Source organism: Eubalaena glacialis, chromosome 1, assembly GCF_028564815.1.
Source record: "Eubalaena glacialis isolate mEubGla1 chromosome 1, mEubGla1.1.hap2.+ XY, whole genome shotgun sequence".
Classification (NCBI taxonomy): domain Eukaryota; kingdom Metazoa; phylum Chordata; class Mammalia; order Artiodactyla; family Balaenidae; genus Eubalaena; species Eubalaena glacialis.
In genome coordinates, this window is record NC_083716.1 from 145,664,108 (window position 1) to 145,691,794 (window position 27,687).

Genomic DNA, 27,687 nt, shown 5'->3' on the forward strand with positions numbered 1-27,687 from the left:
AAAACAAAGACAGTGAAAGAGAGAGAAATTCTTACAAAATCCGTTCGGAGGCTCTGATGCAACCTGGATTGACCATATCTAGACCCACAGCTGGATGAGACATAAGGCTGGACACTCTTGGGGCTGAGAGTTTTGGTGAGGTTGGGTGAGGAAACGCAGACCCTTTAAAGTAATACCGCGAGGTACCCACCCCGTGGGTCCCAAATCTCCAGGTTCAAGGGCATCTTCCTACATTGAAAACGTGCATGGGAAACCCAGAAGATGGTACAGCGTGTGATCGGGAAAGGTTTCTAAAACGCACCTCATTTCTCCTCTCCTTGTGCTCGGGTTCGCCATTCCAGCCGCTTTACTAACAATCTCCCTACTTGGAGAATCAGCACCTTGAAGCTCCTGTTTCTTTTGTACAGGTTGCAATTTGTCCTGAGGATGAACGGGAAGAGGGGGAACCAACGAGAGACTAGCTCTAGGTGTTGGCTCATGCACAGGTCACTCTATTTCCGCATCAGGAAGAAGAATGAAGCACAGGCTCAGCCTGCCCCCCGGAACCAGAATAGGGCCTGAAGCAATCCTGCGCTTTTGCGGCCAGCTCCCAAAAAAGCGAGTTGACAAATGGAGCTCAGGGCCACTGCAATTCACAAACCTGCAGAGTTATAAATGATAACTCTCGTCCACAAATATATTGAGGGAAGGCAACGAAGAGGATTTGAAAGCAAGGCAGAATGGCAGGAAACAGATTTCAGGAGGTAGATTCAACTCGCCTTTAAAGCACATGAAAAGCGGCAAAACGTTGACAATGATGCCCTTGGCTAACAAGGGCGTATGCGTTTTTTCCTGAATATATTCAGGAAAAAACGCATACGCCCTTGTTGGCCAACCAAGCAAGCCGGAAGTGCAAATCAGCACTACAAAGAAGTCTCGCTTGCCATCGGTCAAAAGGGCCACGCTGCAAAAAGAGTAAACACCAGAAATGCAGGACAGGCCATGGAGACATGGGAGCCTTGCTAGGCTGAGGGGTGGGATGTCAATTGCCAACAGCCACTCTGGAGAAGTGTACGGTGTGTCCTGAAACATGTAATAAACACAGCTTACAGAGCATAGGGCACTTCCACTCATGGGCGTATAAATTGGGAAAACTAAAAATCAACAAGACACAGGCACCCCAAAGTTTAGGGCTGCTCTGTGTACAAGAACCTCCACTTAGCTACACCTTAAGTATCCCAGGAAAGAGAAATATGGATAAAGAAGTTGTGCTACTTAGGCACAATAGAATATCACTCAGCCATGAAATCAATGTCATAAGGCTAGTAGCAGCATGATGAGTGGATTTAGGGACGAGGATTCTAAGTGAAATAAGTCACACAGAAAAAGACTCTTATCCTAAGATATCACTTATAGAGGGCATGTCAAAATCGCTACACTTGAACTGAATTACAAAACAGAACAGAGTCACGCATTTAGAAGACACACTATGGCTGCTTAACGGGAAAGGTGAGGTGGGCTGATGCATAAAACAAGGGTTTGAAATTAGCTCACATACCGTTCCATAAGCCAAATATGTAACAGACAAGACCTCCTCCCTGCTCAGTGAACTGGACTCAACACCCCCTATTCACCGCACAAGAATATATCTGACTAGCAAGAATCTTAAAACCTATGTATTGATATGTCTCTGGAGTTGAATCAAGAGTGTGTAAAGCGGCATAAGCACAGCAGAGAAAAGCAGCTCAACCTCATTATCAAAATAAATTACTTAAAAAAAACCTCATAAAACAAAGACAGTGAAAGAGAGAGAAATTCTTACAAAATCTGTTTGGGGGCTCTGATGCAACCTGCATTGACCATATCTAGACCCACAGCTGGATGAGACAAAAGGCTGGACAATCTTGGGGCTGAGAGGATTGGTGAGGATGGGTGAGCAAACGCAGACCGTATAAAGTAATACCGCGTGGTACCCACCCCATGGGTCCCAAATCTCCAGGTTCAAGGGCATCTTCCTACATCGAAAACATGCCTGGGAAACCCAGAAGATGGTACACCGTGTGATCGGGAAACGTTTCTAAAACGCACCTCATTTCTCCTCTCCTTGTGCTCGGGTTCGCCATTCCAGCCGCTTTACTAACAATCTCCCTACTTGGAGAATCAGCACCTGGAACCTCCTGTTTGTTTCGAACAGGTTGCAATTTGTCTTAAGGATGAACGGGAAGATGGGGAACCAATGAGAGACTAGCTCTAGGTGTTGGGACAGGCACAGGTCACTCTATTTCCCCATCAGGAAGAAGAATGAAGCACAGGCTGAGCCTGCCCCCCGGAACCAGAATAGGGCCTGAAGCAATCCTGCGCTTTTGCGGCCAGCTCCCAAAAAAGCGAGTTGACAAATGGAGCTCAGGACCACTGCAATTCACAAACCTGCAGAGTTATAAATGATAACTCTCGTCCACAAATATATTGAGGGAAGGCAACGAAGAGGATTTGAAAGCAAGGCAGAATGGCAGGAAACAGATTTCAGGAGGTAGATTCGACTCGCCTTTAAAGCACATGAAAAGCGGCAAAACGTTGACAATGATGCCCTTGGCTAACAAGGGCGTATGCGTTTTTTCCTGAATATATTCAGGAAAAAACGCATACGCCCTTGTTGGCCAACCAAGCAAGCCGGAAGTGCAAATCAGCACTACAAAGAAGTCTCGCTTGCCATCGGTCAAAAGGGCCACGCTGCAAAAAGAGTAAACACCAGAAATGCAGGACAGGCCATGGAGACATGGGAGCCTTGCTAGGCTGAGGGGTGGGATGTCAATTGCCAACAGCCACTCTGGAGAAGTGTACGGTGTGTCCTGAAACATGTAATAAACACAGCTTACAGAGCATAGGGCACTTCCACTCATGGGCGTATAAATTGGGAAAACTAAAAATCAACAAGACACAGGCACCCCAAAGTTTCGGGCTGCTCTGTGTACAAGAACCTCCACTTAGGTACACCTTAAACATGCCAGGAAAGAGAAAAATGGATAAAGAAGTTGTGGTACTTAGGCACAATGGAATATCACTCAGCCATGAAATCAATGTCATAAGGCTAGTAGCAGCATGATGAGTGGATTTAGGGACGAGGATTCTAAGTGAAATAAGTCACACAGAAAAAGACTCTTATCCTAAGATATCACTTATAGAGGGCATGTCAAAATCGCTACACTTGAACTGAATTACAAAACAGAACAGAGTCACATATTTCGAAGACACACTATGGCTGCTTAACGGGAAAGGTGAGGTGGGCTGATGCATAAAACAAGGGTTTGAAATTAGCTCACATACCGTTCCATAAGCCAAATATGTAACAGACAAGACCTCCTCCCTGCTGAGTGAACTGGACTCAACACCCCCTATTCACCGCACAAGAATATATCTGACTAGCAAGAATCTTAAAACCTATGTATTGATATCTCTCTGGAGTTGAATCAAGAGGGTGTAAAGCGGCATAAACACAGCAGGGAAAAGCAGCTCAACCCCATTATCAAAATAAATTACTTAAAATGAACGCCATAAAACAAAGACAGTGAAAGAGAGAGAAATTCTTACAAAATCCGTTCGGAGGCTCTGATGCAACCTGGATTGACCATATCTAGACCCACAGCTGGATGAGACATAAGGCTGGACACTCTTGGGGCTGAGAGTTTTGGTGAGGTTGGGTTAGGAAACGCAGACCCTTTAAAGTAATACCGCGAGGTACCCACCCCGTGGGTCCCAAATCTCCAGGTTCAAGGGCATCTTCCTACATTGAAAACGTGCATGGGAAACCCAGAAGATGGTACAGCGTGTGATCGGGAAAGGTTTCTAAAACGCACCTCATTTCTCCTCTCCTTGTGCTCGGGTTCGCCATTCCAGCCGCTTTACTAACAATCTCCCTACTTGGAGAATCAGCACCTTGAAGCTCCTGTTTGTTTCGTACAGGTTGCAATTTGTCCTGAGGATGAACGGGAAGAGGTGGAACCAAAGAGAGACTAGCTCTAGGTGTTGGGACAGGCACAGGTCTCTCTATTTCCCCATCAGGAAGAAGAATGTAGCACAGGCTCAGCCTGCCCCCCGGAACCAGAATAGGGCCTGAAGCAATCCTGCGCTTTTGCGGCCAGCTCCCAAAAAAGCGAGTTGACAAATGGAGCTCAGGACCACTGCAATTCACAAACCTGCAGAGTTATAAATGATAACTCTCGTCCACAAATATATTGAGGGAAGGCAACGAAGAGGATTTGAAAGCAAGGCAGAATGGCAGGAAACAGATTTCAGGAGGTAGATTCGACTCGCCTTTAAAGCACATGAAAAGCGGCAAAACGTTGACAATGATGCCCTTGGCTAACAAGGGCGTATGCGTTTTTTCCTGAATATATTCAGGAAAAAACGCATACGCCCTTGTTGGCCAACCAAGCAAGCCGGAAGTGCAAATCAGCACTACAAAGAAGTCTCGCTTGCCATCGGTCAAAAGGGCCACGCTGCAAAAAGAGTAAACACCAGAAATGCAGGACAGGCCATGGAGACATGGGAGCCTTGCTAGGCTGAGGGGTGGGATGTCAATTGCCAACAGCCACTCTGGAGAAGTGTACGGTGTGTCCTGAAACATGTAATAAACACAGCTTACAGAGCATAGGGCACTTCCACTCATGGGCGTATAAATTGGGAAAACTAAAAATCAACAAGACACAGGCACCCCAAAGTTTCGGGCTGCTCTGTGTACAAGAACCTCCACTTAGGTACACCTTAAACATGCCAGGAAAGAGAAAAATGGATAAAGAAGTTGTGGTACTTAGGCACAATGGAATATCACTCAGCCATGAAATCAATGTCATAAGGCTAGTAGCAGCATGATGAGTGGATTTAGGGACGAGGATTCTAAGTGAAATAAGTCACACAGAAAAAGACAGTTATCCTAAGATATCACTTATAGAGGGCATGTCAAAATCGCTACACTTGAACTGAATTACAAAACAGAACAGAGTCACACATTTAGAAGACACACTATGGCTGCTTAACGGGAAAGGTGAGGTGGGCTGATGCATAAAACAAGGGTTTGAAATTAGCTCACATACCGTTCCATAAGCCAAATATGTAATAGACAAGACCTCCTCCCTGCTCAGTGAACTGGACTCAACACCCCCTATTCACCGCACAAGAATATATCTGACTAGCAAGAATCTTAAAACATATGTATTGATATCTCTCTGGAGTTGAATCAAGAGGGTGTAAAGCGGCATAAACACAGCAGGGAAAAGCAGCTCAACCCCATTATCAAAATAAATTACTTAAAATGAACGCCATAAAACAAAGACAGTGAAAGAGAGAGAAATTCTTACAAAATCCGTTCGGAGGCTCTGATGCAACCTGGATTGACCATATCTAGACCCACAGCTGGATGAGACATAAGGCTGGACACTCTTGGGGCTGAGAGGTTTGGTGAGGTTGGGTGAGGAAACGCAGACCCTTTAAAGTAATACCGCGGGGTACCCAACCCATGGGTCCCAAATCTCCAGGTTCAAGGGCATCTTCCTACATTGAAAACGTGCATGGGAAACCCAGAAGATGGTACAGCGTGTGATCGGGAAAGGTTTCTAAAACGCACCTCATTTCTCCTCTCCTTGTGCTCGGGTTCGCCATTCCAGCCGCTTTACTAACAATCTCCCTACTTGGAGAATCAGCACCTTGAAGCTCCTGTTTCTTTCGTACAGGTTGCAATTTGTCCTGAGGATGAACGGGAAGAGGTGGAACCAATGAGAGACTAGCTCTAGGTGTTGGGACAGGCACAGGTCACTCTATTTCCCCATCAGGAAGAAGAATGAAGCACAGGCTCAGCCTGCCCCCCGGAACCAGAATAGGGCCTGAAGCAATCCTGCGCTTTTGCGGTCAGCTCCCAAAAAAGCGAGTTGACAAATGGAGCTCAGGGCCACTGCAATTCACAAACCTGCAGAGTTATAAATGATAACTCTCGTCCACAAATATATTGAGGGAAGGCAACGAAGAGGATTTGAAAGCAAGGCAGAATGGCAGGAAACAGATTTCAGGAGGTAGATTCGACTCGCCTTTAAAGCACATGAAAAGCGGCCAAACGTTGATAATGATGCCCTTGGCTAACAAGGGCGTATGCGTTTTTTCCTGAATATATTCAGGAAAAAACGCATACGCCCTTTTTGGCCAACCAAGCAAGCCGGAAGTGCAAATCAGCACTACAAAGAAGTCTCGCTTGCCATCGGTCAAAAGGGCCACGCTGCAAAAAGAGTAAACACCAGAAATGCAGGACAGGCCATGGAGACATGGGAGCCTTGCTAGGCTGAGGGGTGGGATGTCAATTGCCAACAGCCACTCTGGAGAAGTGTACGGTGTGTCCTGAAACATGTAATAAACACAGCTTACAGAGCATAGGGCACTTCCACTCATGGGCGTATAAATTGGGAAAACTAAAAATCAACAAGACACAGGCACCCCAAAGTTTAGGGCTGCTCTGTGTACAAGAACCTCCACTTAGCTACACCTTAAGTATCCCAGGAAAGAGAAATATGGATAAAGAAGTTGTGGTACTTAGGCACAATAGAATATCACTCAGCCATGAAATCAATGTCATAAGGCTAGTAGCAGCATGATGAGTGGATTTAGGGACGAGGATTCTAAGTGAAATAAGTCACACAGAGAAAGACTCTTATCCTAAGATATCACTTATAGAGGGCATGTCAAAATCGCTACACTTGAACTGAATTACAAAACAGAACAGAGTCACATATTTCAAAGACACACTATGGCTGCTTAACGGGAAAGGTGAGGTGGGCTGATGCATAAAACAAGGGTTTGAAATTAGCTCACATACCGTTCCATAAGCCAAATATGTAACAGACAAGACCTCCTCCCTGCTCAGTGAACTGGACTCAACACCCCCTATTCACCGCACAAGAATATATCTGACTAGCAAGAATCTTAAAACCTATGTATTGATATCTCTCTGGAGTTGAATCAAGAGGGTGTAAAGCGGCATAAACACAGCAGGGAAAAGCAGCTCAACCCCATTATCAAAATAAATTACTTAAAATGAACGCCATAAAACAAAGACAGTGAAAGAGAGAGAAATTCTTACAAAATCCGTTCGGAGGCTCTGATGCAACCTGGATTGACCATATCTAGACCCACAGCTGGATGAGACATAAGGCTGGACACTCTTGGGGCTGAGAGTTTTGGTGAGGTTGGGTGAGGAAACGCAGACCCTTTAAAGTAATACCGCGAGGTACCCACCCCGTGGGTCCCAAATCTCCAGGTTCAAGGGCATCTTCCTACATTGAAAACGTGCATGGGAAACCCAGAAGATGGTACAGCGTGTGATCGGGAAAGGTTTCTAAAACGCACCTCATTTCTCCTCTCCTTGTGCTCGGGTTCGCCATTCCAGCCCCTTTATTAACAATCTCCCTACTTGGAGAATCAGCACCTTGAACCTCCTGTTTCTTTTGTACAGGTTGCAATTTGTCCTGAGGATGAACGGGAAGACGGGGAACCAATGAGAGACTAGCTCTAGGTGTTGGGACAGGCACAGGTCACTCTATTTCCCCATCAGGAAGAAGAATGAAGCACAGGCTCAGCCTGCCCCCCGGAACCAGAATAGGGCCTGAAGCAATCCTGCGCTTTTGCGGCCAGCTCCCAAAACAGCGAGTTGACAAATGGAGCTCAGGGCCACTGCAATTCACAAACCAGCAGAGTTATAAATGATAACTCTCGTCCACAAATATATTGAGGGAAGGCAACGAAGAGGATTTGAAAGCAAGGCAGAATTGCAGGAAACAGATTTCAGGAGGTAGATTCGACTCGCCTTTAAAGCACATGAAAAGCGGCAAAACGTTGACAATGATGCCCTTGGCCAAAAAGGGCGTATGCGTTATTTCCTGAATATATTCAGGAAAAAACGCATACGCCCTTTTTGGCCAACCAAGCAAGCCGGAAGTGCAAATCAGCACTACAAAGAAGTCTCGCTTGCCATCGGTCAAAAGGGCCACGCTGCAAAAAGAGTAAACACCAGAAATGCAGGACAGGCCATGGAGACATGGGAGCCTTGCTAGGCTGAGGGGTGGGATGTCAATTGCCAACAGCCACTCTGGAGAAGTGTACGGTGTGTCCTGAAACATGTAATAAACACAGCTTACAGAGCATAGGGCACTTCCACTCATGGGCGTATAAATTGGGAAAACTAAAAATCAACAAGACACAGGCACCCCAAAGTTTTGGGCTGCTCTGTGTACAAGAACCTCCACTTAGGTACACCTTAAACATGCCAGGAAAGAGAAAAATGGATAAAGAAGTTGTGGTACTTAGGCACAATGGAATATCACTCAGCCATGAAATCAATGTCATAAGGCTAGTAGCAGCATGATGAGTGGATTTAGGGACGAGGATTCTAAGTGAAATAAGTCACACAGAAAAAGACTCTTATCCTAAGATATCACTTATAGAGGGCATGTCAAAATCGCTACACTTGAACTGAATTACAAAACAGAACAGAGTCACACATTTAGAAGACACACTATGGCTGCTTAACGGGAAAGGTGAGGTGGGCTGATGCATAAAACAAGGGTTTGAAATTAGCTCACATACCGTTCCATAAGCCAAATATGTAACAGACAAGACCTCCTCCCTGCTCAGTGAACTGGACTCAACACCCCCTATTCACCGCACAAGAATATATCTGACTAGCAAGAATCTTAAAACCTATGTATTGATATCTCTCTGGAGTTGAATCAAGAGGGTGTAAAGCGGCATAAACACAGCAGGGAAAAGCAGCTCAACCCCATTATCAAAATAAATTACTTAAAATGAACGCCATAAAACAAAGACAGTGAAAGAGAGAGAAATTCTTACAAAATCCGTTCGGAGGCTCTGTGTAACCTGGATTGACCATATCTAGACCCAAAGCTGGATGAGACAAAAGGCTGGACAATCTTGGGGCTGAGAGGATTGGTGAGGTTGGGTGAGCAAACGCAGACCGTTTAAAGTAATACCGCGTGGTACCCACCCCATGGGTCCCAAATCTCCAGGTTCAAGGGCATCTTCCTACATTGAAAACGTGCATGGGAAACCCAGAAGATGGTACAGCGTGTGATCCGGAAAGGTTTCTAAAACGCACCTCATTTCTCCTCTCCTTGTGCTCGGGTTCGCCATTCCAGCCGCTTTACTAACAATCTCCCTACTTGGAGAATCAGCACCTTGAAGCTCCTGTTTCTTTTGTACAGGTTGCAATTTGTCCTGAGGATGAACGGGAAGAGGGGGAACCAACGAGAGACTAGCTCTAGGTGTTGGGACAGGCACAGGTCACTCTATTTCCCCATCAGGAAGAAGAATGAAGCACAGGCTCAGCCTGCCCCCCCGGAACCAGAATAGGGCCTGAAGCAATCCTGCGCTTTTGCGGCCAGCTCCCAAAAAAGCGAGTTGACAAATGGAGCTCAGGGCCACTGCAATTCACAAACCTGCAGAGTTATAAATGATAACTCTCGTCCACAAATATATTGAGGGAAGGCAACGAAGAGGATTTGAAAGCAAGGCAGAATTGCAGGAAACAGATTTCAGGAGGTAGATTCGACTCGCCTTTAAAGCACATGAAAAGCGGCAAAACGTTGACAATGATGCCCTTGGCCAAAGAGGGCGTATGCGTTTTTTCCTGAATATATTCAGGAAAAAACGCATACGCCCTCTTTGGCCAACCAAGCAAGCCGGAAGTGCAAATCAGCACTACAAAGAAGTCTCGCTTGCCATCGGTCAAAAGGGCCATGCTGCCAAAAGTGTAAAAACCAGAAATTCAGGACAGGCCATGGAGACATGGGAGCCTTGCTACACTGATGGGCAGGATGCCAATTGCCAACAGCCACTCTGGAGAAGTGTACGGTGTGTCCTGAAACATGTAATAAACACAGCTTACAGAGCATAGGGCACTTCCACTCATGGGCGTATAAATTGGGAAAACTAAAAATCAACAAGACACAGGCACCCCAAAGTTTTGGGCTGCTCTGTGTACAAGAACCTCCACTTAGGTACACCTTAAACATGCCAGGAAAGAGAAAAATGGATAAAGAAGTTGTGGTACTTAGGCACAATGGAATATCACTCAGCCATGAAATCAATGTCATAAGGCTAGTAGCAGCATGATGAGTGGATTTAGGGACGAGGATTCTAAGTGAAATAAGTCACACAGAAAAAGACTCTTATCCTAAGATATCACTTATAGAGGGCATGTCAAAATCGCTACACTTGAACTGAATTACAAAACAGAACAGAGTCACACATTTAGAAGACACACTATGGCCGCTTAACGGGAAAGGTGAGGTGGGCTGATGCATAAAACAAGGGTTTGAAATTAGCTCACATACCGTTCCATAAGCCAAATATGTAACAGACAAGACCTCCTCCCTGCTCAGTGAACTGGACTCAACACCCCCTATTCACCGCACAAGAATATATCTGACTAGCAAGAATCTTAAAACCTATGTATTGATATCTCTCTGGAGTTGAATCAAGAGGGTGTAAAGCGGCATAAACACAGCAGGGAAAAGCAGCTCAACCCCATTATCAAAATAAATTACTTAAAATGAACGCCATGAAACAAAGACAGTGAAAGAGAGAGAAATTCTTACAAAATCCGTTCGGAGGCTCTGATGCAACCTGGATTGACCATATCTAGACCCACAGCTGGATGAGACATAATGCTGGACACTCTTGGGGCTGAGAGGTTTGGTGAGGTTGGGTGAGGAAACGCAGACCATTTAACGTAATACCGCGGGGTACCCACCCCATGGGTCCCAAATCTCCAGGTTCAAGGGCATCTTCCTACATTGAAAACGTGCATGGGAAACCCAGAAGATGGTACAGCGTGTGATCGGGAAAGGTTTCTAAAACGCACCTCATTTCTCCTCTCCTTGTGCTCGGGTTCGCCATTCCAGCCGCTTTACTAACAATCTCCCTACTTGGAGAATCAGCACCTTGAAGCTCCTGTTTGTTTCGTACAGGTTGCAATTTGTCCTGAGGATGAACGGGAAGAGGTGGAACCAATGAGAGACTAGCTCTAGGTGTTGGGACAGGCACAGGTCTCTCTATTTCCCCATCAGGAAGAAGAATGTAGCACAGGCTCAGCCTGCCCCCCGGAACCAGAATAGGGCCTGAAGCAATCCTGCGCTTTTGCGGCCAGCTCCCAAAAAAGCGAGTTGACAAATGGAGCTCAGGGCCACTGCAATTCACAAACCTGCAGAGTTATAAATGATAACTCTCGTCCACAAATATATTGAGGGAAGGCAACGAAGAGGATTTGAAAGCAAGGCAGAATGGCAGGAAACAGATTTCAGGAGGTAGATTCGACTCGCCTTTAAAGCACATGAAAAGCGGCAAAACGTTGACAATGATGCCCTTGGCTAACAAGGGCGTATGCGTTTTTTCCTGAATATATTCAGGAAAAAACGCATACGCCCTTGTTGGCCAACCAAGCAAGCCGGAAGTGCAAATCAGCACTACAAAGAAGTCTCGCTTGCCATCGGTCAAAAGGGCCACGCTGCAAAAAGAGTAAACACCAGAAATGCAGGACAGGCCATGGAGACATGGGAGCCTTGCTAGGCTGAGGGGTGGGATGTCAATTGCCAACAGCCACTCTGGAGAAGTGTACGGTGTGTCCTGAAACATGTAATAAACACAGCTTACAGAGCATAGGGCACTTCCACTCATGGGCGTATAAATTGGGAAAACTAAAAATCAACAAGACACAGGCACCCCAAAGTTTAGGGCTGCTCTGTGTACAAGAACCTCCACTTAGCTACACCTTAAGTATACCAGGAAAGAGAAATATGGATAAAGAAGTTGTGGTACTTAGGCACAATGGAATATCACTCAGCCATGAAATCAATGTCATAAGGCTAGTAGCAGCATGATGAGTGGATTTAGGGACGAGGATTCTAAGTGAAATAAGTCACACAGAAAAAGACTCTTATCCTAAGATATCACTTATAGAGGGCATGTCAAAATCGCTACACTTGAACTGAATTACAAAACAGAACAGAGTCACATATTTCGAAGACACACTATGGCTGCTTAACGGGAAAGGTGAGGTGGGCTGATGCATAAAACAAGGGTTTGAAATTAGCTCACATACCGTTCCATAAGCCAAATATGTAACAGACAAGACCTCCTCCCTGCTCAGTGAACTGGACTCAACACCCCCTATTCACCGCACAAGAATATATCTGACTAGCAAGAATCTTAAAACCTATGTATTGATATCTCTCTGGAGTTGAATCAAGAGGGTGTAAAGCGGCATAAACACAGCAGGGAAAAGCAGCTCAACCCCATTATCAAAATAAATTACTTAAAATGAACGCCATAAAACAAAGACAGTGAAAGAGAGAGAAATTCTTACAAAATCCGTTCGGAGGCTCTGATGCAACCTGGATTGACCATATCTAGACCCACAGCTGGATGAGACATAAGGCTGGACACTCTTGGGGCTGAGAGTTTTGGTGAGGTTGGGTGAGGAAACGCAGACCCTTTAAAGTAATACCGCGAGGTACCCACCCCGTGGGTCCCAAATCTCCAGGTTCAAGGGCATCTTCCTACATTGAAAACGTGCATGGGAAACCCAGAAGATGGTACAGCGTGTGATCGGGAAAGGTTTCTAAAACGCACCTCATTTCTCCTCTCCTTGTGCTCGGGTTCGCCATTCCAGCCGCTTTACTAACAATCTCCCTACTTGGAGAATCAGCACCTTGAACCTCCTGTTTCTTTTGTACAGGTTGCAATTTGTCCTGAGGATGAACGGGAAGACGGGGAACCAATGAGAGACTAGCTCTAGGTGTTGGGACAGGCACAGGTCACTCTATTTCCCCATCAGGAAGAAGAATGAAGCACAGGCTCAGCCTGCCCCCCGGAACCAGAATAGGGCCTGAAGCAATCCTGCGCTTTTGCGGCCAGCTCCCAAAACAGCGAGTTGAAAAATGGAGCTCAGGGCCACTGCAATTCACAAACCTGCAGAGTTATAAATGATAACTCTCGTCCACAAATATATTGAGGGAAGGCAACGAAGAGGATTTGAAAGCAAGGCAGAATTGCAGGAAACAGATTTCAGGAGGTAGATTCGACTCGCCTTTAAAGCACATGAAAAGCGGCAAAACGTTGACAATGATGCCCTTGGCCAAAAAGGGCGTATGCGTTTTTTCTTGAATATATTCAGGAAAAAACGCATACGCCCTTTTTGGCCAACCAAGCAAGCCGGAAGTGCAAATCAGCACTACAAAGAAGTCTCGCTTGCCATCGGTCAAAAGGGCCACGCTGCAAAAAGAGTAAACACCAGAAATGCAGGACAGGCCATGGAGACATGGGAGCCTTGCTAGGCTGAGGGGTGGGATGTCAATTGCCAACAGCCACTCTGGAGAAGTGTACGGTGTGTCCTGAAACATGTAATAAACACAGCTTACAGAGCATAGGGTACTTCCACTCATGGGCGTATAAATTGGGAAAACTAAAAATCAACAAGACACAGGCACCCCAAAGTTTTGGGCTGCTCTGTGTACAAGAACCTCCACTTAGCTACACCTTAAGTATCCCAGGAAAGAGAAATATGGATAAAGAAGTTGTGGTACTTAGGCACAATAGAATATCACTCAGCCATGAAATCAATGTCATAAGGCTAGTAGCAGCATGATGAGTGGATTTAGGGACGAGGATTCTAAGTGAAATAAGTCACACAGAAAAAGACTCTTATCCTAAGATATCACTTATAGAGGGCATGTCAAAATCGCTACACTTGAACTGAATTACAAAACAGAACAGAGTCACATATTTCGAAGACACACTATGGCTGCTTAACGGGAAAGGTGAGGTGGGCTGATGCATAAAACAAGGGTTTGAAATTAGCTCACATACCGTTCCATAAGCCAAATATGTAACAGACAAGACCTCCTCCCTGCTCAGTGAACTGGACTCAACACCCCCTATTCACCGCACAAGAATATATCTGACTAGCAAGAATCTTAAAACCTATGTATTGATATCTCTCTGGAGTTGAATCAAGAGGGTGTAAAGCGGCATAAACACAGCAGGGAAAAGCAGCTCAACCCCATTATCAAAATAAATTACTTAAAATGAACGCCATAAAACAAAGACAATGAAAGAGAGAGAAATTCTTACAAAATCCGTTCGGAGGCTCTGATGCAACCTGGATTGACCATATCTAGACTCACAGCTGGATGAGACATAAGGCTGGACACTCTTGGGGCTGAGAGTTTTGGTGAGGTTGGGTGAGGAAACGCAGACCGTTTAAAGTAATACCGCGAGGTACCCACCCCGTGGGTCCCAAATCTCCAGGTTCAAGGTCATCTTCCTACATTGAAAACGTGCATGGGAAACCCAGAAGATGGTACAGCGTGTGATCGGGAAAGGTTTCTAAAACGCACCTCATTTCTCCTCTCCTTGTGCTCGGGTTCGCCATTCCAGCCGCTTTATTAACAATCTCCCTACTTGGAGAATCAACACCTTGAACCTCCTGTTTCTTTTGTACAGGTTGCAATTTGTCCTGAGGATGAACGGGAAGACGGGGAACCAATGAGAGACTAGCTCTAGGTGTTGGGACAGGCACAGGTCACTCTATTTCCCCATCAGGAAGAAGAATGAAGCACAGGCTCAGCCTGCCCCACGGAACCAGAATAGGGCCTGAAGCAATCCTGCGCTTTTGCGGCCAGCTCCCAAAACAGCGAGTTGACAAATGGAGCTCAGGGCCACTGCAATTCACAAACCTGCAGAGTTATAAATGATAACTCTCGTCCACAAATATATTGAGGGAAGGCAACGAAGAGGATTTGAAAGCAAGGCAGAATTGCAGGAAACAGATTTCAGGAGGTAGATTCGACTCGCCTTTAAAGCACATGAAAAGCGGCAAAACGTTGACAATGATGCCCTTGGCCAAAAAGGGCGTATGCGTTTTTTCCTGAATATATTCAGGAAAAAACGCATACGCCCTTTTTGGCCAACCAAGCAAGCCGGAAGTGCAAATCAGCACTACAAAGAAGTCTCGCTTGCCATCGGTCAAAAGGGCCACGCTGCAAAAAGAGTAAACACCAGAAATGCAGGACAGGCCATGGAGACATGGGAGCCTTGCTAGGCTGAGGGGTGGGATGTCAATTGCCAACAGCCACTCTGGAGAAGTGTACGGTGTGTCCTGAAACATGTAATAAACACAGCTTACAGAGCATAGGGCACTTCCACTCATGGGCGTATAAATTGGGAAAACTAAAAATCAACAAGACACAGGCACCCCAAAGTTTTGGGCTGCTCTGTGTACAAGAACCTCCACTTAGGTACACCTTAAACATGCCAGGAAAGAGAAAAATGGATAAAGAAGTTGTGGTACTTAGGCACAATGGAATATCACTCAGCCATGAAATCAATGTCATAAGGCTAGTAGCAGCATGATGAGTGGATTTAGGGATGAGGATTCTAAGTGAAATAAGTCACACAGAAAAAGACTCTTATCCTAAGATATCACTTATAGAGGGCATGTCAAAATCGCTACACTTGAACTGAATTACAAAACAGAACAGAGTCACACATTTAGAAGACACACTATGGCTGCTTAACGGGAAAGGTGAGGTGGGCTGATGCATAAAACAAGGGTTTGAAATTAGCTCACATACCGTTCCATAAGCCAAATATGTAACAGACAAGACCTCCTCCCTGCTCAGTGAACTGGACTCAACACCCCCTATTCACCGCACAAGAATATATCTGACTAGCAAGAATCTTAAAACCTATGTATTGATATCTCTCTGGAGTTGAATCAAGAGGGTGTAAAGCGGCATAAACACAGCAGGGAAAAGCAGCTCAACCCCATTATCAAAATAAATTACTTAAAATGAACGCCATAAAACAAAGACAGTGAAAGAGAGAGAAATTCTTACAAAATCCGTTCGGAGGCTCTGATGCAACCTGGATTGACCATATCTAGACCCACAGCTGGATGAGACAAAAGGCTGGACAATCTTGGGGCTGAGAGGATTGGTGAGGTTGGGTGAGCAAACGCAGACCGTTTAAAGTAATACCGCGTGGTACCCACCCCATGGGTCCCAAATCTCCAGGTTCAAGGGCATCTTCCTACATTGAAAACGTGCATGGGAAACCCAGAAGATGGTACAGCGTGTGATCGGGAAAGGTTTCTAAAACGCACCTCATTTCTCCTCTCCTTGTGCTCGGGTTCGCCATTCCAGCCGCTTTACTAACAATCTCCCTACTTGGAGAATCAGCACCTTGAAGCTCCTGTTTCTTTTGTACAGGTTGCAATTTGTCCTGAGGATGAACGGGAAGAGGGGGAACCAACGAGAGACTAGCTCTAGGTGTTGGGACATGCACAGGTCACTCTATTTCCCCATCAGGAAGAAGAATGAAGCACAGGCTCAGCCTGCCCCCCGGAACCAGAATAGGGCCTGAAGCAATCCTGCGCTTTTGCGGCCAGCTCCCAAAAAAGCGAGTTGACAAATGGAGCTCAGGGCCACTGCAATTCACAAACCTGCAGAGTTATAAATGATAACTCTCGTCCACAAATATATTGAGGGAAGGCAACGAAGAGGATTTGAAAGCAAGGCAGAATTGCAGGAAACAGATTTCAGGAGGTAGATTCGACTCGCCTTTAAAGCACATGAAAAGTGGCAAAACGTTGACAATGATGCCCTTGGCCAATAAGGGCGTATGCGTTTTTTCCTGAATATATTCAGGAAAAAACGCATACGCCCTTGTTGGCCAACCAAGCAAGCCGGAAGTGCAAATCAGCACTACAAAGAAGTCTCGCTTGCCATCGGTCAAAAGGGCCACGCTGCAAAAAGAGTAAACACCAGAAATGCAGGACAGGCCATGGAGACATGGGAGCCTTGCTAGGCTGAGGGGTGGGATGTCAATTGCCAACAGCCACTCTGGAGAAGTGTACGGTGTGTCCTGAAACATGTAATAAACACAGCTTACAGAGCATAGGGCACTTCCACTCATGGGCGTATAAATTGGGAAAACTAAAAATCAACAAGACACAGGCACCCCAAAGTTTCGGGCTGCTCTGTGTACAAGATCCTCCACTTAGCTACACCTTAAGTATCGCAGGAAAGAGAAAAATGGATAAAGAAGTTGTGGTACTTAGGCACAATGGAATATCACTCAGCCATGAAATCAATGTCATAAGGCTAGTAGCAGCATGATGAGTGGATTTAGGGACGAGGATTCTAAGTGAAATAAGTCACACAGAAAAAGACAGTTATCCTAAGATATCACTTATAGAGGGCATGTCAAAATCGCTACACTTGAACTGAATTACAAAACAGAACAGAGTCACACATTTAGAAGACACACTATGGCTGCTTAACGGGAAAGGTGAGGTGGGCTGATGCATAAAACAAGGGTTTGAAATTAGCTCACATACCGTTCCATAAGCCAAATATGTAACAGACAAGACCTCCTCCCTGCTCAGTGAACTGGACTCAACACCCCCTATTCACCGCACAAGAATATATCTGACTAGCAAGAATCTTAAAACCTATGTATTGATATCTCTCTGGAGTTGAATCAAGAGGGTGTAAAGCGGCATAAACACAGCAGGGAAAAGCAGCTCAACCCCATTATCAAAATAAATTACTTAAAATGAACGCCATAAAACAAAGACAGAGAAAGAGAGAGAAATTCTTACAAAATCCGTTCGGAGGCTCTGATGCAACCTGGATTGACCATATCTAGATCCACAGCTGGATGAGACAAAAGGCTGGAAAATCTTGGGGCTGAGAGGATTGGTGAGGTTGGGTGAGCAAACGCAGACCGTTTAAAGTAATACCTCGTGGTACCCACCCCATGGGTCCCAAATCTCCAGGTTCAAGGGCATCTTCCTACATTGAAAACGTGCATGGGAAACCCAGAAGATGGTACAGCGTGTGATCGGGAAAGGTTTCTAAAACGCACCTCATTTCTCCTCTCCTTGTGCTCGGGTTCGCCATTCCAGCTGCTGTACTAACAATCTCCCTACTTAGAGAATCAGCACCTTGAAGCTCCTGTTTCTTTTGTACAGGTTGCAATTTGTCCTGAGGATGAACGGGAAGAGGGGGAACCAACGAGAGACTAGCTCTAGGTGTTGGGACATGCACAGGTCACTCTATTTCCCCATCAGGAAGAAGAATGAAGCACAGGCTCAGCCTGCCCCCCGGAACCAGAATAGGGCCTGAAGCAATCCTGCGCTTTTGCGGCCAGCTCCCAAAAAAGCGAGTTGACAAATGGAGCTCAGGGCCACTGCAATTCACAAACCTGCAGAGTTATAAATGATAACTCTCGTCCACAAATATATTGAGGGAAGGCAACGAAGAGGATTTGAAAGCAAGGCAGAATTGCAGGAAACAGATTTCAGGAGGTAGATTCGACTCGCCTTTAAAGCACATGAAAAGTGGCAAAACATTGACAATGATGCCCTTGGCCAATAAGGGCGTATGCGTTTTTTCCTGAATATATTCAGGAAAAAACGCATACGCCCTTTTTGGCCAACCAAGCAAGCCGGAAGTGCAAATCAGCACTACAAAGAAGTCTCGCTTGCCATCGGTCAAAAGGGCCACGCTGCAAAAAGAGTAAACACCAGAAATGCAGGACAGGCCATGGAGACATGGGAGCCTTGCTAGGCTAAGGGGTGGGATGTCAATTGCCAACAGCCACTCTGGAGAAGTGTACGGTGTGTCCTGAAACATGTAATAAACACAGCTTACAGAGCATAGGGCACTTCCACTCATGGGCGTATAAATTGGGAAAACTAAAAATCAACAAGACACAGGCACCCCAAAGTTTAGGGCTGCTCTGTGTACAAGAACCTCCACTTAGCTACACCTTAAGTATCCCAGGAAAGAGAAAAATGGATAAAGAAGTTGTGGTACTTAGGCACAATGGAATATCACTCAGCCATGAAATCAATGTCATAAGGCTAGTAGCAGCATGATGAGTGGATTTAGGGACGAGGATTCTAAGTGAAATAAGTCACACAGAAAAAGACTCTTATCCTAAGATATCACTTATAGAGGGCATGTCAAAATCGCTACACTTGAACTGAATTACAAAACAGAACAGAGTCACACATTTAGAAGACACACTATGGCTGCTTAACGGGAAAGGTGAGGTGGGCTGATGCATAAAACAAGGGTTTGAAATTAGCTCACATACCGTTCCATAAGCCAAATATGTAACAGACAAGACCTCCTCCCTGCTCAGTGAACTGGACTCAACACCCCCTATTCACCGCACAAGAATATATCTGACTAGCAAGAATCTTAAAACCTATGTATTGATATCTCTCTGGAGTTGAATCAAGAGGGTGTAAAGCGGCATAAACACAGCAGGGAAAAGCAGCTCAACCCCATTATCAAAATAAATTACTTAAAATGAACGCCATAAAACAAAGACAGTGAAAGAGAGAGAAATTCTTACAAAATCCGTTCGGAGGCTCTGATGCAACCTGGATTGACCATATCTAGATCCACACCTGGATGAGACAAAAGGCTGGACAATCTTGGGGCTGAGAGGATTGGTGAGGTTGGGTGAGCAAATGCAGACCGTTTAAAGTAATACCGCGTGGTACCCACCCCATGGGTCCCAAATCTCCAGGTTCAAGGGCATCTTCCTACATTGAAAACGTGCATGGGAAACCCAGAAGATGGTACAGCGTGTGATCGGGAAAGGTTTCTAAAACGCACCTCATTTCTCCTCTCCTTGTGCTCGGGTTCGCCATTCCAGCCGCTTTACTAACAATCTCCCTACTTGGAGAATCAGCACCTTGAAGCTCCTGTTTCTTTTGTACAGGTTGCAATTTGTCCTGAGGATGAACGGGAAGAGGGGGAACCAACGAGAGACTAGCTCTAGGTGTTGGGACATGCACAGGTCACTCTATTTCCCCATCAGGAAGAAGAATGAAGCACAGGCTCAGCCTGCCCCCCGGAACCAGAATAGGGCCTGAAGCAATCCTGCGCTTTTGCGGCCAGCTCCCAAAAAAGCGAGTTGACAAATGGAGCTCAGGGCCACTGCAATTCACAAACCTGCAGAGTTATAAATGATAACTCTCGTCCACAAATATATTGAGGGAAGGCAACGAAGAGGATTTGAAAGCAAGGCAGAATTGCAGGAAACAGATTTCAGGAGGTAGATTCGACTCGCCTTTAAAGCACATGAAAAGTGGCAAAACGTTGACAATGATGCCCTTGGCCAATAAGGGCGTATGCGTTTTTTCCTGAATATATTCAGGAAAAAACGCATACGCCCTTTTTGGCCAACCAAGCAAGCCGGAAGTGCAAATCAGCACTACAAAGAAGTCTCGCTTGCCATCGGTCAAAAGGGCCACGCTGCAAAAAGAGTAAACACCAGAAATGCAGGACAGGCCATGGAGACATGGGAGCCTTGCTAGGCTGAGGGGTGGGATGTCAATTGCCAACAGCCACTCTGGAGAAGTGTACGGTGTGTCCTGAAACATGTAATAAACACAGCTTACAGAGCATAGGGCACTTCCACTCATGGGCGTATAAATTGGGAAAACTAAAAATCAACAAGACACAGGCACCCCAAAGTTTAGGGCTGCTCTGTGTACAAGAACCTCCACTTAGCTACACCTTAAGTATCCCAGGAAAGAGAAAAATGGATAAAGAAGTTGTGGTACTTAGGCACAATGGAATATCACTCAGCCATGAAATCAATGTCATAAGGCTAGTAGCAGCATGATGAGTGGATTTAGGGACGAGGATTCTAAGTGAAATAAGTCACACAGAAAAAGACTCTTATCCTAAGATATCACTTATAAAGGGCATGTCAAAATCGTACACTTGAACTGAATTACAAAACAGAACAGAGTCACACATTTAGAAGACACACTATGGCTGCTTAACGGGAAAGGTGAGGTGGGGTGATGCATAAAACAAGGGTTTGAAATTAGCTCACATACCGTTCCATAAGCCAAATATGTAACAGACAAGACCTCCTCCCTGCTCAGTGAACTGGACTCAACACCCCCTATTCACCGCACAAGAATATATCTGACTAGCAAGAATCTTAAAACCTATGTATTGATATCTCTCTCGAGTTGAATCAAGAGGGTGTAAAGCGGCATAAACACAGCAGGGAAAAGCAGCTCAACCCCATTATCAAAATAAATTACTTAAAATGAACGCCATAAAACAAAGACAGTGAAAGAGAGAGAAATTCTTACAAAATCCGTTCGGAGGCTCTGATGCAACCTGGATTGACCATATCTAGACCCACAGCTGGATGAGACAAAAGGCTGGACAATCTTGGGGCTGAGAGGATTGGTGAGGTTGGGTGAGCAAACGCAGACCGTTTAAAGTAATACCGCGTGGTACCCACCCCATGGGTCCCAAATCTCCAGGTTCAAGGGCATCTTCCTACATTGAAAACGTGCATGGGAAACCCAGAAGATGGTACAGCGTGTGATCGGGAAAGGTTTCTAAAACGCACCTCATTTCTCCTCTCCTTGTGCTCGGGTTCGCCATTCCAGCCGCTTTACTAACAATCTCCCTACTTGGAGAATCAGCACCTTGAAGCTCCTGTTTCTTTTGTACAGGTTGCAATTTGTCCTGAGGATGAACGGGAAGAGGGGGAACCAACGAGAGACTAGCTCTAGGTGTTGGGACATGCACAGGTCACTCTATTTCCCCATCAGGAAGAAGAATGAAGCACAGGCTCAGCCTGCCCCCCGGAACCAGAATAGGGCCTGAAGCAATCCTGCGCTTTTGCGGCCAGCTCCCAAAAAAGCGAGTTGACAAATGGAGCTCAGGGCCACTGCAATTCACAAACCTGCAGAGTTATAAATGATAACTCTCGTCCACAAATATATTGAGGGAAGGCAACGAAGAGGATTTGAAAGCAAGGCAGAATTGCAGGAAACAGATTTCAGGAGGTAGATTCGACTCGCCTTTAAAGCACATGAAAAGCGGCAAAACGTTGACAATGATGCCCTTGGCCAAAAAGGGCGTATGCGTTTTTTCCTGAATATATTCAGGAAAAAACGCATACGCCCTTTTTGGCCAACCAAGCAAGCCGGAAGTGCAAATCAGCACTACAAAGAAGTCTCGCTTGCCATCAGTCAAAAGGGCCATGCTGCCAAAAGTGTAAAAACCAGAAATTCAGGACAGGCCATGGAGACATGGGAGCCTTGCTACGCTGATGGGCAGGATGCCAATTGCCAACAGCCACTCTGGAGAAGTGTACTGTGTGTCCTGAAACATGTAATAAACACAGCTTACAGAGCATAGGGCACTTCCACTCATGGGCGTATAAATTGGGAAAACTAAAAATCAACAAGACACAGGCACCCCAAAGTTTTGGGCTGCTCTGTGTACAAGAACCTCCACTTAGGTACACCTTAAACATGCCAGGAAAGAGAAAAATGGATAAAGAAGTTGTGGTACTTAGGCACAATGGAATATCACTCAGCCATGAAATCAATGTCATAAGGCTAGTAGCAGCATGATGAGTGGATTTAGGGACGAGGATTCTAAGTGAAATAAGTCACACAGAAAAAGACTCTTATCCTAAGATATCACTTATAGAGGGCATGTCAAAATCGCTACACTTGAACTGAATTACAAAACAGAACAGAGTCACACATTTAGAAGACACACTATGGCTGCTTAACGGGAAAGGTGAGGTGGGCTGATGCATAAAACAAGGGTTTGAAATTAGCTCACATACCGTTCCATAAGCCAAATATGTAACAGACAAGACCTCCTCCCTGCTGAGTGAACTGGACTCAACACCCCCTATTCACCGCACAAGAATATATCTGACTAGCAAGAATCTTAAAACCTATGTATTGATATCTCTCTGGAGTTGAATCAAGAGGGTGTAAAGCGGCATAAACACAGCAGGGAAAAGCAGCTCAACCCCATTATCAAAATAAATTACTTCAAATGAACGCCATGAAACAAAGACAGTGAAAGAGAGAGAAATTCTTACAAAATCCGTTCGGAGGCTCTGATGCAACCTGAATTGACCATATCTAGACCCACAGCTGGATGAGACATAATGCTGGACACTCTTGGGGCTGAGAGGTTTGGTGAGGTTGGGTGAGGAAACGCAGACCCTTTAAAGTAATACCGCGGGGTACCCACCCCATGGGTCCCAAATCTCCAGGTTCAAGGGCATCTTCCTACATTGAAAACGTGCATGGGAAACCCAGAAGATGGTACAGCGTGTGATCGGGAAAGGTTTCTAAAACGCACCTCATTTCTCCTCTCCTTGTGCTCGGGTTCGCCATTCCAGCCGCTTTACTAACAATCTCCCTACTTGGAGAATCAGCACCTTGAAGCTCCTGTTTGTTTCGTACAGGTTGCAATTTGTCCTGAGGATGAACGGGAAGAGGTGGAACCAATGAGAGACTAGCTCTAGGTGTTGGGACAGGCACAGGTCTCTCTATTTCCCCATCAGGAAGAAGAATGTAGCACAGGCTCAGCCTGCCCCCTGGAACCAGAATAGGGCCTGAAGCAATCCTGCGCTTTTGCGGCCAGCTCCCAAAAAAGCGAGTTGACAAATGGAGCTCAGGGCCACTGCAATTCACAAACCTGCAGAGTTATAAATGATAACTCTCGTCCACAAATATATTGAGGGAAGGCAACGAAGAGGATTTGAAAGCAAGGCAGAATTGCAGGAAACAGATTTCAGGAGGTAGATTCGACTCGCCTTTAAAGCACATGAAAAGCGGCAAAACGTTGACAATGATGCCCTTGGCCAATAAGGGCGTATGCGTTTTTTCCTGAATATATTCAGGAAAAAACGCATACGCCCTTTCTGGCCAACCAAGCAAGCCGGAAGTGCAAATCGGCGCTACAAAGAAGTCTCGCTTGCCATCGGTCAAAAGGGCCATGCTGCCAAAAGTGTAAAAACCAGAAATTCAGGACAGGCCATGGAGACATGGGAGCCTTGCTACGCTGATGGGCAGGATGCCAATTGCCAACAGCCACTCTGGAGAAGTGTACGGTGTGTCCTGAAACATGTAATAAACACAGCTTACAGAGCATAGGGCACTTCCACTCATGGGCGTATAAATTGGGAAAACTAAAAATCAACAAGACACAGGCACCCCAAAGTTTAGGGCTGCTCTGTGTACAAGAACCTCCACTTAGCTACACCTTAAGTATCCCAGGAAAGAGAAATATGGATAAAGAAGTTGTGGTACTTAGGCACAATAGAATATCACTCAGCCATGAAATCAATGTCATAAGGCTAGTAGCAGCATGATGAGTGGATTTAGGGATGAGGATTCTAAGTGAAAGAAGTCACACAGAAAAAGACTCTTATCCTAAGATATCACTTATAGAGGGCATGTCAAAATCGCTACACTTGAACTGAATTACAAAACAGAACAGAGTCACATATTTCGAAGACACACTATGGCTGCTTAACGGGAAAGGTGAGGTGGGCTGATGCATAAAACAAGGGTTTGAAATTAGCTCACATACCGTTCCATAAGCCAAATATGTAACAGACAAGACCTCCTCCCTGCTGAGTGAACTGGACTCAACACCCCCTATTCACCGCACAAGAATATATCTGACTAGCAAGAATCTTAAAACCTATGTATTGATATCTCTCTGGAGTTGAATCAAGAGGGTGTAAAGCGGCATAAACACAGCAGGGAAAAGCAGCTCAACCCCATTATCAAAATAAATTACTTAAAATGAACGCCATAAAACAAAGACAGTGAAAGAGAGAGAAATTCTTACAAAATCCGTTCGGAGGCTCTGATGCAACCTGGATTGACCATATCTAGACCCACAGCTGGATGAGACATAAGGCTGGACACTCTTGGGGCTGAGAGTTTTGGTGAGGTTGGGTGAGGAAACGCAGACCCTTTAAAGTAATACCGAGAGGTACCCACCCCGTGGGTCCCAAATCTCCAGGTTCAAGGGCATCTTCCTACATTGAAAACGTGCATGGGAAACCCAGAAGATGGTACAGCGTGTGATCGGGAAAGGTTTCTAAAACGCACCTCATTTCTCCTCTCCTTGTGCTCGGGTTCGCCATTCCAGCCGCTTTACTAACAATCTCCCTACTTGGAGAATCAGCACCTTGAAGCTCCTGTTTCTTTTGTACAGGTTGCAATTTATCCTGAGGATGAACGGGAAGAGGGGGAACCAACGAGAGACTAGCTCTAGGTGTTGGGACATGCACAGGTCACTCTATTTCCCCATCAGGAAGAAGAATGAAGCACAGGCTCAGCCTGCCCCCCGGAACCAGAATAGGGCCTGAAGCAATCCTGCGCTTTTGCGGCCAGCTCCCAAAAAAGCGAGTTGACAAATGGAGCTCAGGGTCACTGCAATTCACAAACCTGCAGAGTTATAAATGATAACTCTCGTCCACAAATATATTGAGGGAAGGCAACGAAGAGGATTTGAAAGCAAGGCAGAATTGCAGGAAACAGATTTCAGGAGGTAGATTCGACTCGCCTTTAAAGCACATGAAAAGCGGCAAAACGTTGACAATGATGCCCTTGGCCAATAAGGGCGTATGCGTTTTTTCCTGAATATATTCAGGAAAAAACGCATACGCCCTTTTTGGCCAACCAAGCAAGCCGGAAGTGCAAATCAGCACTACAAAGAAGTCTCGCTTGCCATCGGTCAAAAGGGCCATGCTGCCAAAAGTGTAAAAACCAGAAATTCAGGACAGGCCATGGAGACATGGGAGCCTTGCTACGCTGATGGGCAGGATGCCAATTGCCAACAGCCACTCTGGAGAAGTGTACGGTGTGTCCTGAAACATGTAATAAACACAGCTTACAGAGCATAGGGCACTTCCACTCATGGGCGTATAAATTGGGAAAACTAAAAATCAACAAGACACAGGCACCCCAAAGTTTTGGGCTGCTCTGTGTACAAGAACCTCCACTTAGGTACACCTTAAACATGCCAGGAAAGAGAAAAATGGATAAAGAAGTTGTGGTACTTAGGCACAATGGAATATCACTCAGCCATGAAATCAATGTCATAAGGCTAGTAGCAGCATGATGAGTGGATTTAGGGATGAGGATTCTAAGTGAAATAAGTCACACAGAAAAAGACTCTTATCCTAAGATATCACTTATAGAGGGCATGTCAAAATCGCTACACTTGAACTGAATTACAAAACAGAACAGAGTCACACATTTAGAAGACACACTATGGCTGCTTAACGGGAAAGGTGAGGTGGGCTGATGCATAAAACAAGGGTTTGAAATTAGCTCACATACCGTTCCATAAGCCAAATATGTAACAGACAAGACCTCCTCCCTGCTCAGTGAACTGGACTCAACACCCCCTATTCACCGCACAAGAATATATCTGACTAGCAAGAATCTTAAAACCTATGTATTGATATCTCTCTGGAGTTGAATCAAGAGGGTGTAAAGCGGCATAAACACAGCAGGGAAAAGCAGCTCAACCCCATTATCAAAATAAATTACTTAAAATGAACGCCATAAAACAAAGACAGTGAAAGAGAGAGAAATTCTTACAAAATCCGTTCGGAGGCTCTGATGCAACCTGGATTGACCATATCTAGACCCACAGCTGGATGAGACAAAAGGCTGGACAATCTTGGGGCTGAGAGGATTGGTGAGGTTGGGTGAGCAAACGCAGACCGTTTAAAGTAATACCGCGTGGTACCCACCCCATGGGTCCCAAATCTCCAGGTTCAAGGGCATCTTCCTACATTGAAAACGTGCATGGGAAACCCAGAAGATGGTACAGCGTGTGATCGGGAAAGGTTTCTAAAACGCACCTCATTTCTCCTCTCCTTGTGCTCGGGTTCGCCATTCCAGCCGCTTTACTAACAATCTCCCTACTTGGAGAATCAGCACCTTGAAGCTCCTGTTTCTTTTGTACAGGTTGCAATTTGTCCTGAGGATGAACGGGAAGAGGGGGAACCAACGAGAGACTAGCTCTAGGTGTTGGGACATGCACAGGTCACTCTATTTCCCCATCAGGAAGAAGAATGAAGCACAGGCTCAGCCTGCCCCCCGGAACCAGAATAGGGCCTGAAGCAATCCTGCGCTTTTGCGGCCAGCTCCCAAAAAAGCGAGTTGACAAATGGAGCTCAGGGCCACTGCAATTCACAAACCTGCAGAGTTATAAATGATAACTCTCGTCCACAAATATATTGAGGGAAGGCAACGAAGAGGATTTGAAAGCAAGGCAGAATTGCAGGAAACAGATTTCAGGAGGTAGATTCGACTCGCCTTTAAAGCACATGAAAAGTGGCAAAACGTTGACAATGATGCCCTTGGCCAATAAGGGCGTATGCGTTTTTTCCTGAATATATTCAGGAAAAAACGCATACGCCCTTGTTGGCCAACCAAGCAAGCCGGAAGTGCAAATCAGCACTACAAAGAAGTCTCGCTTGCCATCGGTCAAAAGGGCCACGCTGCAAAAAGAGTAAACACCAGAAATGCAGGACAGGCCATGGAGACATGGGAGCCTTGCTAGGCTGAGGGGTGGGATGTCAATTGCCAACAGCCACTCTGGAGAAGTGTACGGTGTGTCCTGAAACATGTAATAAACACAGCTTACAGAGCATAGGGCACTTCCACTCATGGGCGTATAAATTGGGAAAACTAAAAATCAACAAGACACAGGCACCCCAAAGTTTCGGGCTGCTCTGTGTACAAGATCCTCCACT